The 17,699-nt window shown below is 38.6% G+C and overlaps 1 protein-coding gene across 11 annotated transcripts in view; it reads left to right on the top strand.

Annotated features, from left to right (window-relative positions):
* LOC108400766 (lariat debranching enzyme-like) overlaps nt 1–17,699 on the top strand; it is a 58,884-nt gene that overhangs the window by 27,228 nt on the left and 13,957 nt on the right. For 10 of the 11 annotated variants that reach the window (XR_012129470.1, XR_012129465.1, XR_012129466.1 and 7 more), the window contains exon 2: nt 5,336–5,497. The gene's annotated coding sequence lies outside the window, so the exon portion shown is untranslated. Of the gene's footprint in view, nt 1–5,335; nt 5,498–6,749; nt 6,955–17,699 lie in introns of those variants that run through there. The other variant, XR_012129471.1, reaches the window with a different exon arrangement.

Raw genomic sequence — 17,699 nt, 5'->3', positions numbered from 1 at the left:
AGAGCCACAGACCAGTGGAACAGATTAGAGACCCCAGAAATTAACCCAAACATATATGGTCAATTAATATTTGATAAAGGAGCCATGGACATACAATGGCAAAATGACAGTCTCTTCAACAGATGGTGCTGGCAAAACTGGACAGCTACATGTAGGAGAATGAAACTGGACCATTGTCTAACCCCATATACAAAGGTAAACTCAAAATGGATCAAAGACCTGAATGTAAGTCACGAAACCATTAAACTCTTGGAAAAAAACATAGGCAAAAACCTCTTAGACATAAACATGAGTGATCTCTTCTTGAACATATCTCCCCGGGCAAGGAAAACAACAGCAAAAATGAGCAAGTGGGACTACATTAAGCTGAAAAGCTTCTGTACAGCGAAAGACACCATCAATAGAACAAAAAGGAACCCTACAGTATGGGAGAATATATTTGAAAATGACACATACGATAAAGGCTTGACGTCCAGAATATATAAAGAGCTCACACGCCTCAACAAACAAAAAACAAATAACCCAATTAAAAAATGGGCAGAGGAACTGAACAGACAGTTCTCCAAAAAAGAAATACAGATGGCCAAGAGACACATGAAAAGATGCTCCACATCGCTAATTATCAGAGAAATGCAAATTAAAACTACAATGAGGTATCACCTCACACCAGTAAGGATAGCTGCCATCCAAAAGACAAACAACAACAAATGTTGGCGAGGCTGTGGAGAAAGGGGAACCCTCCTACACTGCTGGTGGGAATGTAAATTAGTTCAACCATTGTGGAAAGCAGTATGGAGGTGCATCAAAATGCTCAAAACAGACCTACCATTTGACCCAGGAATTCCACTCCTAGGAATTTACCCTAAGAACGCAGCAATCAAGTTTGAGAAAGACAGATGCACTCCTATGTTTATCGCAGCACTATTTACAATAGCCAAGAATTGGAAGCAACCTAAATGTCCATCTGTAGATGAATGGATAAAGAAGATGTGGTACATATACACAATGGAATACTACTCAGCCATAAGAAGTGGAAAAATCCAACCATTTGCAGCAACATGGATGGAGCTGGAGAATATTATGCTCAGTGAAATAAGCCAAGCGGAGAAAGAGAAATACCAAATGATTTCACTCATCTGAGGAGTATAGGAACAAAGGAAAAACTGAAGGAACAAAACAGCAGCAGAATTACAGAACCCAAAAATGGACTAACAGGTACCAAAGGGAAAGGAACTGGGGAGGATGGGTGGGCAGGGAGGGATAAGGGGGGGGAAGAAGAAGGGGGGTATTAAGATTAGCATGCATGGGGGGGAGGGAGAAAGGGGAGGGTGGGCTGCACAACACAGAGAGGACAAGTAGTGACTCTACAACATTTTGCTAAGCTGATGGACAGTAACCGTAATGTGGTTGTTAGGGGGGACCTGATATAGGGGAGAGCATAGTAAACATAGTATTCTTCAGGTAAGTGTAGATTAAAAATTTAAAAAAAAAAAAAAGAAAGAAAGAAAGAAAAAGGGGATTACTCCTTAACAGGATAAAACTATTGGTAAATCAAAGATCAACGCATGCTTTAAATATCCTTAATGTTGATCACTTAAAGGGTGTCAGATGATCAGCTATGGAGGTACTCTTTTCTGATAATATTCCTTTCTCTTAATTAAAAAAAAAAAAAAAAAGCAGTTACTGTGTGCTGACCTCCAATGAGTTCTGCACAGTGGTATAGAGGGCATGTCAAAGTGTGGGCAAAGGGTCTGTTTGTTTCTACGCAGAAGATCAAGGCCTAGCTTGGATACCCAAAAAATGAACTAAGATACGATATGAGGAGGAGCTTCCGGCATCAGCACTCTCTGGAGGACTCGTGCCGGGGGATGATCATCAAAAAGCCTCCACAGGGATCCGGATGATGCTGCGGTTGTGGCTGCATCCAGCCCACCATCTCCTGGACTTGCCATAAGAAGGAGGAGGGAGATGTCTAGGCTGGCATGTGCATACAGTGAGACAACGAATTTGACTGGATCTGTACTGTTGGAACTCAACCAGGAGTTGGGAGGGGTGCAAGTTGTAGCACCCCAAAATCTCATGACTATAGACTATCTATGGTTAAAAGAACATATGGGATGTGAACAGATCCCAGAAATGGGCTGCTTTAATTTGTCTGATGGTTCAAGTACAGTTGGAAAATATCCATCATATCATAGATAAATTTTCACAAATGCCTAGGGTGCCTAAATGGTTTTCTTGGCTTCACTGGAGATGGCTGGTAATTATAGATTTGCTTTGTTTATGTCACCGTATTCCTATTATGTCAATATGTGTGTGCAAATTAGTTAGTAGTTTAAAACCTATACATACTTAAGGTACTATACAAGAAGATATGTCAAAGAAATAATCAATCCTCCCAAGTTTCCTTCATATGCTACATCTATAGCTTTTCTTCTTCCTTCCTAATTACAAACTTTAAATAGAATTCGTGCCTCATATCGAATTTACCGAGTATCATAATTCCTCCAGGTGGTAAAGATACCTCGAGACAAGTGCTGGGCATAGAAGCCACAGGGCATAAATCTGCAAAGAAGTAAAAAGCTAACCTTTGCAAACAATATGGCTTCTCTCTCACTTACCAACTTTACATTTCCCTGTATGGCCCCGGAAGATGACTGGTTAGCCAGAGACGGGTAAGATTCCTCAAGGGAGGAACAACCTAAGACAGGCACAGTCGCAGGGGGGCCATCAGGTGAGAATTTGGGGATCAACAGAGGTGAGGCTCAGAACCTCACCCCCCCTGCTTTGAGAGAAATCTTCTGCATCCGTGGATGTCTTGCTGCCCTTGTCTAGCCTGGATTAATACTTAGTCCATAGGCACACACCTGATCATCTGATCATCTACATTTGCCTTCTTACAGCACTAAACTATGTTTTCTACCTTTATCTTGCATCTACCTACCACTTCAGCATTTTATTAAAAATAAAAATAATAATAATAATAGGAGAAATGTGGGATCAACATATAAATCAAGTACAAAAATCAAATGAATATTCATATTTGACCTGATGGTTTATAGGTCATATTGCATGATCAAAACCGAAAGTTTCTGTGATGACTGCCCTTGTACTGTTCACCATGTAAGAATTTATTCACTCTGTAAGAATTCGTTCACCATGTAAGAACTTGTTCGTTATGCTTCAGAAGATTGGAGACTGACGAGAATTAGGCTTGAGATGGATTAATGATTGTACATTGAGCATTGACCCCCCTATACTGAATTTTATTGTTGTTAACAACCATTTGATCAATAAATATGAGAGATGCCCTCTCAAAAAAAAAAAAAAAAATGAGTCTCAGTTTTCAGAAAACAGGTATTATCTATGGATTTTTAGAGAAGAGAAGAGAGAGGACAGAAATCAAAGTCCTGGAGAACACTAAGAGCACTGTGCATTTTTAGGGTATTATTATCATTATAATGTATAACAGATACTGCTCAGGCCTGGCTGACTAGAGAGGGGCCATTGAGGGATGGGCTTAATATCACAATAATATAAAACAACCAAGTTCTGACTTTCTTGGTCCCATATCACATTCCCAGAAACATGAATAACTTGGATGCTTAAGATCGAAACTTGGGTAACTTTTATTAAGCCTCAACATGGTGTGGCTGAAGAATCCCCACCTGTACCCAGAGATTCATGTCCCTATAAACAGTTCTATTTGTCTCCCCTCTTGATAATATACCACCAGGAGACTTCAGAACATAATGTGATGCTCTCAGCCCAAGGATCTGGAGCAGGGTTTCATTTCAACTCCCCTCATTTTTCCCAAGTTTGCATTGAAAAAAGCAATGTTCCCACACTGCCATCCCTTTTATAACTAACTCCCTTACCCTTTTATCCTCCTACCACCCAACCCCGCCCCACCCCCATTTCTCAGCACCAGGATGGTTATTTTCTTTCTACAGCTGTTGGTACTTCTGGCTTTTCTCACCTCGGTCACAGGTTTAGTCACTCCCCTGCTGTAGTTATTTGTAGCAGCTGCTGTTTTATCCCTGCTATCAAAGTAAGCATGGTTTCTTCTCCTGAGAAGTGATCTGTCACCACTGCCTGAGTCTGGGGCAAGGACAGTGCATGCAGATGAGTTGGCATCACAGCTCTGCTTACACTGTGTCCTTGGGTCCTGAGTGATAGATCTGAGGTCATCCTGGTTAAAGAGACCCTTTTCTTTTCACTCTCTTATTTGGGCTCCTCCTTCAGTACCAGCTCGCCTCTCATTGCCTGCTTTCCCAATGGTTATCCTGTGCCCCACAGCAGCCCTGAGTACCAGTAAGGATCCCCCTACCCCTGCCTTGGAAACAAGTACCTACTTTCACCTCCAGAAGGAGTGGGTACTTTTCCCTTCTGCCAGCACCCACTGGCCTCCCCAGCACCCTGTAACTGCTTATGCCTAGAGCGTTAAGATAGAGACTTGCCTGAGTCCCCGGAGACATGAGAAAGAGAAGGAATGAGCAAGAGTGAGCCAGTGAGCAGGAAGTTGCTGAGAACAAAGACATGTTTTATGATGAGATCTGTGGAATACTGTGGTCAGGAAATGTTGCCTTCATATTACCAGAGCCAGGAGTAAGCCCCATGCGTGTACTTTTCCTTTTAATCTAATTACTAACGTTTTAGTGCTGGCCTAATTTATAACTTGTAATGATTGAACTAAGACTGTTTAAGGAAAATAGTAAGGAAATTTTTATCCTCTGGATTATTTGTTGCTATTGTTTTAAAATTGATTTCTAGCCTTAATGTTAGCTCACAAGTAGTTACTAAATTTGTGTTCTGATTTTAATAATCCATCCTTCTATTTTGATTGATAATTTAGAGTCCAGAAAACTTTGTTTTCAATTGGATTCCCTGTTCCTAAGCCTTTATTCTACTGCAGCAGTGCTTCTGTCATTGGAACATTCTTAAATTTTCCTCTAGGTGTCAGTAAATAGCTATATGTAATGGCAATAACCAGATGGTCTAGATGGTAAAGGGGAAAACTATTCCAAACACAAAATCCATTAAGAACAACAATAAATTCAAATTGTTTAAAAATTTCTTTTAATAAAATGTAACAAGTGTATTTTTTGTCCCTTAAGTTCATCTTGGGATACTCTTACATTTTTCTTTTGGCATATATACTCAAACATGTTTCATAAATGAATGTTTTTCTAGCATATTCCACAAAGAATTGGTTTGGGTTGCAAAACTGTTATCCTGATCTTTTTTATAGACAATAGGGGATGATGACACAGCAGATAACTGGTATGAAAAGATTTATTTTGTTTTAAATTATCTGTTGCAATTGCTTCCATAGGGTTGAATCTTTTGTGATTTCACAATTCCTGGAGGTGGCCCAGCAGAACGCTCAGCCCTGAATGTGTCCATGATGGAAACCTTGGCTCAGTTACCTTCCTTGAGTGTGGAGTCTTTGAAGATGGAAGGGTTCAGCAGCGGGGCTGCGCACTGCAGAAGACAGGTAATGCACCACATAAAGAGCTCCTTTTCTCAAGTTCTTAGAAGTAATAAACATTAGTCAAAATGAAAACCTATTATTTTATCCTTTTCTGAAACTTGGTTATAACTTAATATCAGCCTTCAGATACATTTTTTTTGAACATAAAATAATTTTATATTTTTAGATCAGATTTTGTTAAGCAAAAGCTTCTGTAACAGCATGTAAATGAATGCAAATTTAAAGGTGTTTCAGCCTCTTCATTTAATTTACCAATATATTTTCTATACAATCTTCCCTTTTTAAGTTAGGTTAACATTTCTTAAGCACGAGTGTGTGTTTAATACAGGCTGAGTACTGTGTTAAATATCAAGAAAATTGAAGTAACTTCTTCTTTAAAGGAATTTAGGGTCATTTTTGAGACTATACCACATGAATCTCATTTATACAAAACATGAAAATGCTATAAGAGAGTATGTAATCTAGTAGTAAATTGTACCGAGTAACTACTCATCATGAGAGACATTCCATTGAGAGGATAAATATCAGAATGTCCTATTACTGGGTGGAGAAAGCTTCCTCGGAGAGATATGTCTTATACTGTATGTTTAAGAAAGGACAAAATCTAGAGCAATAGGGGAAAGATGAACATTTCAAATCAAAGGAACAGCAAAACCAGATATGTATGGAACTGTTCTCTTTGTATGTCTTTTTGAGGGGTTTGAGGGGAGAGAAGAGGGAACTAAGGTTTAGAGAATATTCACTATATGCCAGGTCCCATGCTAGGTGAGTTGCAGACATACTCTTTTTTTTTTTAATTTTGGTATCATTAGGTATTAAAATGGTATTAAAATGAAAAGTAAAAATCTCCCTTCTTCTAGCTCCCATATTCCCTTTTTCAGGTTTACTTGTTTCTTGTGACTGTTCCAGTAATTTTCTATGCCTTTTTATTTGTGTGTATGCATGTGTGTTTCTGTGCATTCTTTTTTTTTTCTTCTGCAAAATAGTTGCTAAGTAAAGACTAGAACACATATCTTTTGAATCCTGAGCCAGGATTTTTTTCTTCCTATTAAAAATCTGGGTAGGTAAGTAAAATGGAACTCAGTGGAAGAGACTTAAATGTTTAGTTTTTAGGCCTATGTATCACAGCCATTTGTCTTGAGCATTTATGAAATATAAAGACAAATTTGATATAATTGAATTTTGTTTTAATTTTAGGATTGCTAGATATTACACTCCACTTCCAGCTCTATAATGTTTTTTTTTATATCATTAGGGGTCAACCTGGACAAAGCAATATCAAGCTGAAGCTCATGAGGACATCCCTGCCATGAGCCAGCTGTCTGATTGGCTAATGAAAAACTTGCCAGATAATGACAATTAAGAAAATTTGATTCATGGAGGTTTCAAACTAGTTAACATAGTTTTCCACCATAAAGAAGTACTGTAAGCCATGTTTATAATAAATTGAGTAGGTCTGATTTGGAACACAAATACTAAGTAGACGTTTCCCCCCAGAGTGCTAAAAGAGCCCATTCCATCCCCACTCTTCCTCTACCTTCAGGATTATCTTCACCACTCAAAACTTTTAGAAATGCATCCAGGAGATTTTCTGGCATAGGTAGCTGCCTACTTCTAAGGCTACATCTAATCTTGAGTGATGTTTGATTTACTGCTTAAGAACGATTTGGGAATTTATATGCATGTCTTCTTCAAAGAAGTTTTTCATCCAGTAAAAATATTTAGTTTATCCATGTTCTTACTCTTTCTTCTGGTTCATTTCACTTCTTTGTCCCATCATGAAGAATTTTTAATTTGATTATATAGGCTCGGAGAGGACAGAATTCCAGGAGCTTCTTTTGAGGCTTGGAAAAAGTTATATGAAATTAATGTAACCTTGCTTAGTGTAATCTTTATAAAGAATAAAAACAAGTCGGAGATAAAAGATGGTACAGTAGGAAGGCAAGGTGGAAGCATTCTCCCCCACACACACCAATAAAGCAACTATAGCAAATACAGCTAACCCTGAGGGTGGTGTGAAGACTGCAGAACAGACCACCAACACCTGGTAAAGAAGAGAAGACCACTCAGGAAAGGGCAAAGTGGTAGAGCCATGATCAATTGGGACCTCAGCCCTTACCCATCCCAGCACAGAGGCAGGAGGAAGAATAATGGAGTGGGAAGGGGATAGGCACCCAGGAACTCTACACACCCGTCCTGGAAGATCTGCTGTGGGAACACGAGTCCACATTGCATTGGGTTTTAGTGATTAGCAGGGCTGGACACCAGGGAGAGTTGGAGCACTCTGGGAGGCTGAAACTCCAGATGCTTATGGAGGACAGGCATGGTCCACCGGTCCTGCTGAGACCCAACACAGAGATGACAGTTTGAAAGATTTGCATGCAGTGCGAGGGGTGCCAGGGGGCAAGGGTTGGATGGAGTTCTCTCCACAGGAGAAAGGACAGGTGGACGACACTTCCCCAGCCCACCCTCAGCCCAACAGGTTGGGTACTCACAGGAGACCAATGCTCCATGCCCCTCACTGGCGGCTCAAGCCAGAGGCACTTTCCTACACATCTGCACACCTGGCTACCTGTTCAACTCAGCAACATCAGTCTTTGCTCCCTGGCAGAAAGAAGGAGGCTTTCCCTGTCTCAGCCCAGCTGGGGAGGGAAACCTCCCAGTGCCTGTAAGAACCAGCTCCAAGAGCTCCTTCCACCTTATGGGTGGCCCAACCAATACTGCACCATGCCACTCCACTGCTACCTGGCCATGCACCCTACTGCTGTGCCCATGCACCTGCCAGCCACCCAGTTAACCCAGTAGCCTAGCCATCGCTGCAGGGCAGGCAGAGTTCAAGCTGATCCCAGCAGAAGCGACAATGATCCCAGCAGAAGCAACACTGTTCTGCTCACAAAGGGCTGGCTGAGGCAAACTGCCATCCAAGATGGACTGAGATAGACCACTGCCAGCAGACAGAAAGGCAGCCCCACCCATAGCCCACCAACAGCAACTGGGGCTCCACTCCAAAGGAGAAACAGGCACTAGAGAGTAAAGAGTCTTGAACTGGACACCAGAGGACACCTTCCTCATAAAGCCATTACCCTCTAGACCAGGAGGCATAGCAAGTCTATCTAATACAAAGGAAGAAACATAGAAACCCTGACAAAATAAGTAAGCAGAAGAATATATTCCAAACAAAACAATAGGCTAAAATACCAGAAAGAGGGCTAAATGAAAGATCACCAATCTTCTTGATAAATATTTCAAAATAACAGTCACAAATATGCTCACTAATCTGCAGAAAAGTATTGATGATCTCAGAGGCCATCAACAAAGAGAAGAATTGAACAAGAACCACTTTGCGCTGAAGAATACAGTAACAGAAGTGAAATATACAATGGAGGGAATGAATAATAGATTGCTTCAAGTAGAGGTGACAATGAGATGAAAATTAGAAAATAGGAAAACAAGCTGAGGAACAGAGAGAAACAAAAACTAGGAATGAAAGGATGAAAAAAGAGCTATGTGACAACTCCAAATGAAACAATATTCAAATAAGAGAGGTACAAGCAAAAAGAGAGACAAAGGGGTAGAAAGTTTTTTTGAAGAAATGTTGAAACCTTCCCCCATCTGAGGAAGTAAATAGACACCCAGGTCCTGGAGCACAGAGAGCTCCTAACAAAATGAACCCCAGAAAGACTACAGCAAGACATAGAATAATTAAAATGACAAAGATTAACGATAAGAGGTATTGAAAGCAGCCAGAGAGAGAAAAGATTACTTAAAAGGGAAACCCCATCAGGCTATCAGCAGACTTCTCAATAGAAACTTTACAGGCCAGAAGGGAGTGGCATGAAATATTTAGTGTACTGAAACAGAAAGACCTTCAATTAAGAATCCTCTGCCCAGCAAGATTATCATTAAATTTGAAGCAGATATCATGGGAACTTGATAATGGGGGGAATCTAGTAACCACAATGTTGCTCATGTGATTGTATATTAATGATGCCAAAAAAAATTTGAAGCAAATATTAAACAATTCCCAGATAAACAAAGGCTCAGGGAATTTATAACCACTAAACCAGCATTACAGGATATATTAAAGTACTGCTATAGATGGAAATGTTCCTAAGGCTAAAAAGTTTTCACCAGTGAAAAAAGCCAAAAGTAAAGGTAGTAGACCTATTAATTACCAAGCAAGTATGAAATTAAAGCAAAACAAATATAGTAAAACCAATTATGCATGAAATCAGTCAGGGGACACACAAAAAATGTAGATTATGACATCTAACACATAAAGTGTGGAGGAAGAAGAAAAAAATACTTTTAGATTGTGTTTGAAACAAAGCAATCATCAACTTAATATAGGCTGATATATTTAGGAAATTACCCATGAACCTTATGGTAACCACTAACCTGAAGTCTATAATAGATACACAAAAAACTAAAAAAGAGAAATCCAGTCACAATACTAAAGAAAACCATCAAATAACATGAGAAGAGTATAAGAGAGTAAGAAAGGAACATAGAGGAACTACAAAAACAACCAGAAAACAATAAAATGGCAATAAGTACATACCCATCAATAACTACCTTAAATGTGAATGGACTGAATGTGCCAATCAAAAGACATAGAGTGGCAGAAAGGATAAAGAAACAAGACCCATCTATATGCTGCCTGCAAGAGACTCATTTCACACCCAAAGACATACACAGACTAAAAGTAAAGGGGTGGAAAGATATTCCATTCAAATAATAGGGAGAAAAAAGCAGGAGTAGCAGTGCCTATGTCAGACAAAATAGATTTCAAAACAAAGAAAATAACAAGAGACAAAGAAGGACACTACATAATGATAAAGGGATCTGTCCAATAAGGGGATATAACTATTATAAATATCTATGTATCCAATATAGGAGCACCTAAATATGTAAAATACTAACAGAATTAAAGGGAGAAATAGCAGTTCAATCATAGTAAGGGATATTAACACCCCACTTACATCAATGGACAGATCACCCAGAAAGAAAAGAAATAAGGAAACAGAGGCATTGAACACACATTAGATCAGATGGTCTTAACAAATATCTACAGAACATTCTGCCCAAAAGAAGCAGGATACACATTTTTCTCAAGTGCATATGGAATGTCTCCAGAATAGATCACATATTAGGATATAAAAAATTTAAAAATACTGAAATTGTAAAAAACAAAACAAAAAAGCCTACAAATACCTGGAGGCTAAACAACATGCTTCTCAATAATCAGTGAACAAATCAAGCAATACATGAGACAATGAAAACAAAAATACAATAGCCCCAAATTTGTGGGATGCCACAAAAGCAATTCTAAGAGGGACATACATAGCCATATAGGCCTACCTCAAGAAACAAGAACAATCCCAAAAAACACTCTAAATTCAGAAAATAACTAGAAAAATAACAAATGAAACCCAAAGTTAGTAGAAGGAGGGACGTAATAAATAAAATAGAGAACAAAACAATAGGAAAAAATCAATGAAATCAAGAAGTGGTTTTTTGAGAAAATAAACAAAGTAGACAAACCCCTAGCTACACTTCTCAAGAAAAAAGAGAAGTGCACAAATAAATAGAACCAGAAACAAAAAAGGAATCATCACAATGGGCACCACAGAAATAGAACAGATTATTAGAGAATTCTTGAAAAAAAATATATGCCGATAAATTGGACAACCTAGAAGAAATGGACAAATTCCTCAAAAAATACAACCTCCCAAGACTGACCCAGGGAGAAACAGATAACCCGAACAGACTTACCAGTAATGAAATTGAGTTGGCAATCAAAAAATCCCCCCCCCAAAAAGTGCAGGATCAGATAGGTTCACAGATGAACTCTACCACACTACCCATCCTTCTTAAAGTATTCCAAAAAGTAGAAGGGGAGGGAATACTTCCAAACTCATTCTATGAGGCCAGTATTCTTCTAATACTAAAAGCAGATAAAGACACTACAAAAAAAAAAGAGAAAATTATAGACCTATATTGCTGATGAACATAGGTGCAAAAATCCTCAACAAAATATTAGCAAATGGAATTAAAAAACACATCAAAAGGATCATCCATCATGACCAAGTGGGATTTATTCCAGGGATGCGTGGATGGTACAATATTTGTAAATCAAAGTGATACACCACATTAAAAAAAAGAAGGATTAAAACCACATTATCATCTCAATAGATGCTGAATAAGCATTTGATGAAATTGAACACCCATTCATGATAAAAAAAACTCTCAATAAAATGACTATAGAGTGAATGTACCTCAACATAATAAAAGCTGTATATGACAGACCCACAGCTAACATCCTACTCTGGCAAAAAGCTGAAGGCTTTTCCCCTAAGATCAAGAATAAGACAAAGGATGTCCATTCTCACCACTTTTATTCAACATAGTACTGGAAGTCCTAGCCACAGCAGTCAGACAAGATAAAGAGAGATAAAAGGCATCCAGGTTAGTAAGGAAGAACTTAAACTTTTATCTTTAATCTTCTTAGCAGCTTTACAAGTGATTAATCTGCCACCTTTACCATATATTTACCTTTTCCAGAGATTTTTTTAGGTTTTCTTGTTATTAAATAGTGCCATTTCTTTTCACCTTAAAGAAATCCCTTTAACATTTCTTGTAAGGAAGTTTATTGGTGGTGAGCTCCTTTAGTTTTAGATTGTCTGGAAAGCTCTTTATTGCTCTTCAATTCTGAATGATAAACTTGCCAAGTATTCTTGGTCAGAAGTTTCTTGCTTTCAACACTTTGAATATATTAAAGCACTCCCTTTTGTTTGCAAAGTTGCTGCTGAAAAAACTGCTGATAGTCTTATGGGAGTTCCCTTATATGTAACAAGTTACTTTTATCTTGCTGCTTTAAAAATTCTCTCTTCATCATTATCTTTTGACATTTTAATTATAATGTGTCTTGGTGTGGATCTCTTTGGTTTTATCTTGTTTTGGAAGTCTCTGAGTTTCTTAGATCTGCATGTTTGTTTCCCTCAGGGAAGTTTTTAGCCATTATTTCTTAAAATAAGTTTTCTGCCCCTTTATCTCCTTCTGGGATCCCTATAATGTGAAAGTTTTTCTACCTGATGTTATCTCATAGGCCCCTTAAACTATCTTCACTTTTTAAAATTCATGTTCCTTTTTGTTGCTCTGTTTGTGTGATGTCTGCTGTGCCATCTTCCAGGTCACTGATCCTTTCTAATGCTTCATCTAGGCTGCTGTGGAATCCCTCTTGTATTTTTCAGTTCAGCTATTGTATTCTTCAGCTCTGTGACTTCAGTTTGATACTTTCTTATATTTTCTATCTCTGTGGAAGTTCTCTCTATATTCATTCATTCTTCTCCTGGAACCAGTGAGCATATTTATGATTATTACTTTGAACTCTATCAATTTAATTACTTATCTCCATTTCATTAAGGTTTTTTTCTGAGCTTTTATCTTGTTTTTCCTTTGAACGTATTTCTGTTTTCTCATTTTCTTGACTCTCTGTTTGTTTCTGTGGGTTAGGCAAACAATTTAGGCATAAGTCCCATTGGTTTTCAAAGCCAGAGATCTTTTGGGTCTTTATCTCTCTGGTGCAAGTCCCAAGGATTGAGTGCCTGAAGCAGGGCTCATACCCTTTGTACTTCAGGGATATGCTACATATTTGTGAGATCCATTCCACTTCTGGGATGAGGTTTTGGGTGGGACCACATCACTGCCTCTCCTACCAGTTAATGTGACCTTTTTACTCTTTTTTGTGGAGGAACTGTTTAGTTAGTTTTCAGGTCTTTTTCAGAGAGAACTGTTATAAATGTACCTGTAGATTTGGTGTGTCCATGGGAGGAGGTGAGTTCAAGGTCTTCGTATACCACCATTTGAACTACTCACTTTAACTTTTCATTTTTAAGTAATCATAGATGTACAAGAAGTTGTAAAAGTACAGAGGGGTCCAGTGTACCCATAATTCAGATTCCTGAAATGGATCTCACATAATAGTTTATTATGAAAGCCAGGAAATTGACATTATGTGCCTTTTAAATTGAAAAAAAAAACCAATTTTAGGAAAACTAAAATTAAGAAATTTATATAGAGCAAGTAGTAGGTGCTCAACTTATTTCAATTCTCTTCTTCCTTTCTATTCTTTTCTCTTCTTCTGTTTTTCTATTTTACTTTTCTAAGACTGTTTATCAATATTAAATAAATATTAATGTAAAAGTAAGTCTTTCATAACATGTACTAAAAAACTGATTGTAGGGGATGGAATTATTAGGAGACACTTAAGTTGTATTTTTCTGTAATGTTTAAAGATTTGAGGCTTATTCATTTTTTTCCCCAAACAACAGCATCTTTTATTTTAATCATTAAAAAACATACCAATTATGCTGGCAAAACTGGACAGCTACATGTAAGAGAATGAAACTGGATCACTGTCTAACCCCATACACAAAAGCAAATTCGAAATGGATCAAAGACCTGAATGTAAGTCATGAAACCATAAAACTCTTAGAAAAAAAATAGGCAAAAATCTCATGCACATAAACATGAGTGACTTCTTCATGAACATATCTCCCCGACCAAGGGAAATAAAAGCAAAAATGAACAAGTGGGACTATATCAAGCTAAAAAGCTTCTGTACAGCAAAGGACACCATTAATAGAACAAAAAGGTACCCTACAGTATGGGAGAATATATTTATAAATGACATAGCTGACAAGGGGTTAACATCGAAAATATATAAAGAACCCATACACCTCAACAAACAAAAAGCAAATAATCCAATTAAAAAATGGGCAGAGGAGCTGAAAAGGCAGTTCTGTAAAGAAAAAATTCAGATGGCCAACAGCCACATGAAAAGATGCTCCACATTGCTAATCATCAGAGAAATGCAAATTAAAAGCACAATGAGATATCACCTCACACGAGTAAGGATGGCCACCATCCAAAAGACAAACAACAACAAATGTTGGCAAGGATGTGAAGAATGGGGAACCCTTCTACACTGCTGGTGGGAATGTAAATTAGTTCAACCATTGTGGAAGCAGTATGGAGGTTCCTCAAAATGCTCAAAATAGAAATATCATTTGACCCAGGAATTCCACTTCTAGGAATTTACCCTAAGAATGCGGCACTCCAGTTTGAAAAAGACAGATGCACCCCTGTGTTTATTGCTGCACTCTTTACAATAGCCAAGATATGGAAGCAACCTAAATGTCCATCAGTAGATGAATGGATAAAGAAGGTGTGATACATATACACAATGGAATATTACCCAGCTATAAGAAGAAAACAGATCCTACCATTTGCAACAACATGGATGGAGCTAGAGGTTATTATACTCAGTGAAATAAGCCAGGTGGAGAAAGACAAGTACCAAATGATTTCACTCATATGTGGAGTTTAAGAACAAAGGAAAACTGAAGGAACAAAACAGCAGCAGAATCACAGAACCCAAGAATGGACTAATAGTTACCAAAGGGAAAGGGACTTAGGAGGATGGGTGGGAAGGGAGGGACAAGGGTGGGGGAAAAAGAAAGGGGGCATTACGATTAGCATGTATAGTGTGTGTGGGGGGCATGGGGAGGGCTGTGCAACACAGAGAAGACAAGTAGTGACTCTACAGCATCTTACTAAGCTGATGGACAGTGACTGTTAAGGGGTATGTCGGGGGGACTTGGTGAAGGGGGGAGCCTAGTAATCATAATGTTCTTCATGTAATTGTAGATTAATGATACAAAAAAAAAAAAATATATATATATATATATATCCTGCCAGGTGTTTTTTATGAATGAATAACCCAACCTGAACAAATTCATTCTTGATGCTCAGAAATTGCCTTGCTTTTGTTATTTATTATTATGTATATTATATATATAATACACATAACATAAATTCACCATGTGTGGAATTAATTACATTTATAATGTGCAACCATCATCACTATTTTCAAAATATCTATTTTTTTAAATCTATTTTCTGTATCCCAAATGGAAATGATCTAACTACTAGCAATAACTCCCCATTTTCCCTTCCTCCAGTCCCTGGAAACCTCTAGTCTATATGCTTTCTCTATGAATTTGCCTAGTCTAGATATTGCTTGAGAGTGGAATCATGAAATATTTGTCCTTTTGTGTCTGACTTATTTTACTTAGCATATGTTTTCAAGGTCCATCCATGTTGTTGCAAGTATCAGGAACTTCATTCTTTTTTATGGCTGTGTAACACTCCATTGTGTGTGTGTGTGTGTGTGTGTGTGTGTGTGTGTGTGTGTGTGTGTGTGTATCATATTTTGCTTATCCATTCATCTGTTGATGGACAATGGCTACTTCCACCTTTTGGCTATTGTGAACAATGCTGCTGTGAACATGGGTGCACAATGATCTTTTCCTGCTTTTGATTCCTTTGGGTACATACCTAGGAGTGGAATTGCTGAATCCTTTAGTAATTCTACATTTAGCTTTTTGAGAAACTGCCAAACTGTTTTCACAGAAAACCTGCAAGATTTTTAACACCAAGATTAAAGACAAACTTGAGAGGAAGGCTCTTGTTATGCCGGGAAGTGCCTGAGCCATTACAGGGAGGGGTAATCTGGAGGCTGCATTAGCACAGAGTATGTCTCTCCAGCCCCTGGTGCTCTCTCTGGGCATTCTCATTAAAGGGATCACACCTGAGTGGCCCCTAGATTCAGAGCTGGATTGACTATTGAGCTAATGAAGCTGAGGTCAGAGTGCTTTACTTGCATTGACTCCTTCCCATTCCCTGGGAAGGCCCCCTACCTACAATATGGTCTTTTTAAAATTTTCTATTTGCAAGAGAAGATATTTGAACCAAAATCAGTTAAGACCACTGCCTGTTTCCACTTCGACTTCCATTCTACATACTCCCCTTCTGTTGGGTGGCATCAGAATGCCCTGGGCATTTTGGAAATTTGGCTGAAGGGAAGCTGAGTCAGGGATACATTTAATGTTGGTTTAGAGGGCTGTATTTATGCAGACTGTGGTTTCTTTGGGGCATAGGTAAATTACTACTAGTCAACCCAATATGGGGATACTTCTATCACCCACTATAGAAGTTCACCAACATGATGACACACAGGAGAATCAGAAGGGTCCTACACTACCCGGCAGGATCAAGAAATGGTTTGAAATGTACAGAGTCATAAACAAACCTGTAATAAATTCTCCCAAACATCAAATGTGTAAAATCACAAGTAGAAAATTTGCTTTTCATCAACACTGAACCAAAACAGAAGGCCTCTCCTGTTAAGATACATACTCGGCAATGTAGCACATACAGTTGTAAGTGTGCCATACAGTTTGTTCTTTTTTAATGAAAATTTCACAGAAATGATGGAAATTCCTGCAGTTGTAGGGAGGGAATATATTTAGCAGGTCATATTTGAAAGAGACTTTACAGAAACAACAATCCTAGAAATGTAATGGTATGACTTATAGTTGAGTAATGGTTGAGAAGATGAATCAAACTTTCCTAACCTATCAGTAATAAAATCCACCACCTAGATGCATCATGTTGGCCTCCCGTGATTCACATTCATGCAAACTCAGACTCTTTTCTATGCTTCTCTGGCATGTCAGGGTCCTTGTTAGAAAAATGTTGGCCTGTCCCACATAACCTTTAATAACCGTCATTCCTCTGTGCAGCCCTCATTCTGCATTTCACCAGCCTGGCTCTCCTACTTCTGTGACTCTTTATCCCAGAGCAGGTTCCCACCTCCCATTTGAGTTCCTGCTGCTTGCTTTTATTTAGTAGCCTCCCACGGAGGGCTAAATATTGGCCCCCAAAGATACCTAGGCTCTAATCCTTGGAACTGTGGGTGTTCCTTCTATGCAAAACAAGGATTTTACAGGCAGGATTAAATTAAGGATTGTGAGATGGGAGATTACTCTGGATTATCCCAGTGGGCCCTAAATATTCTTATAAGAGGGAGCAGAGGGGGATGTAGCACAGACAGAAGAGGCAGTAATATGATCACAGAGACTAGAGTGGTGCTGCCATGAACCACAGAATGCCAGCAGCCCCAAAAGATGGAAAAGGCTCCCTCCAAGAACCCCTGGAGGGAGGATGGCCCTGCTGACACCTTGGTTTTGATGTGAACCTGATTTTGTACTTCTGGCCTCCAAAACTGGGGGAGAAGAAATGTGTTATTTGAAGTCACCTGGTAGTTTTATGGTACGTTTTTATAGTAGCCACAGGAAAT

This window comes from Manis javanica, chromosome 3 (assembly GCF_040802235.1).
Source record: "Manis javanica isolate MJ-LG chromosome 3, MJ_LKY, whole genome shotgun sequence".
NCBI classification, from domain to species: Eukaryota; Metazoa; Chordata; class Mammalia; order Pholidota; family Manidae; genus Manis; species Manis javanica.
Note: the sequence above shows the minus strand (reverse complement) of the source record. Positions and strands in the feature narration are given on the sequence as shown.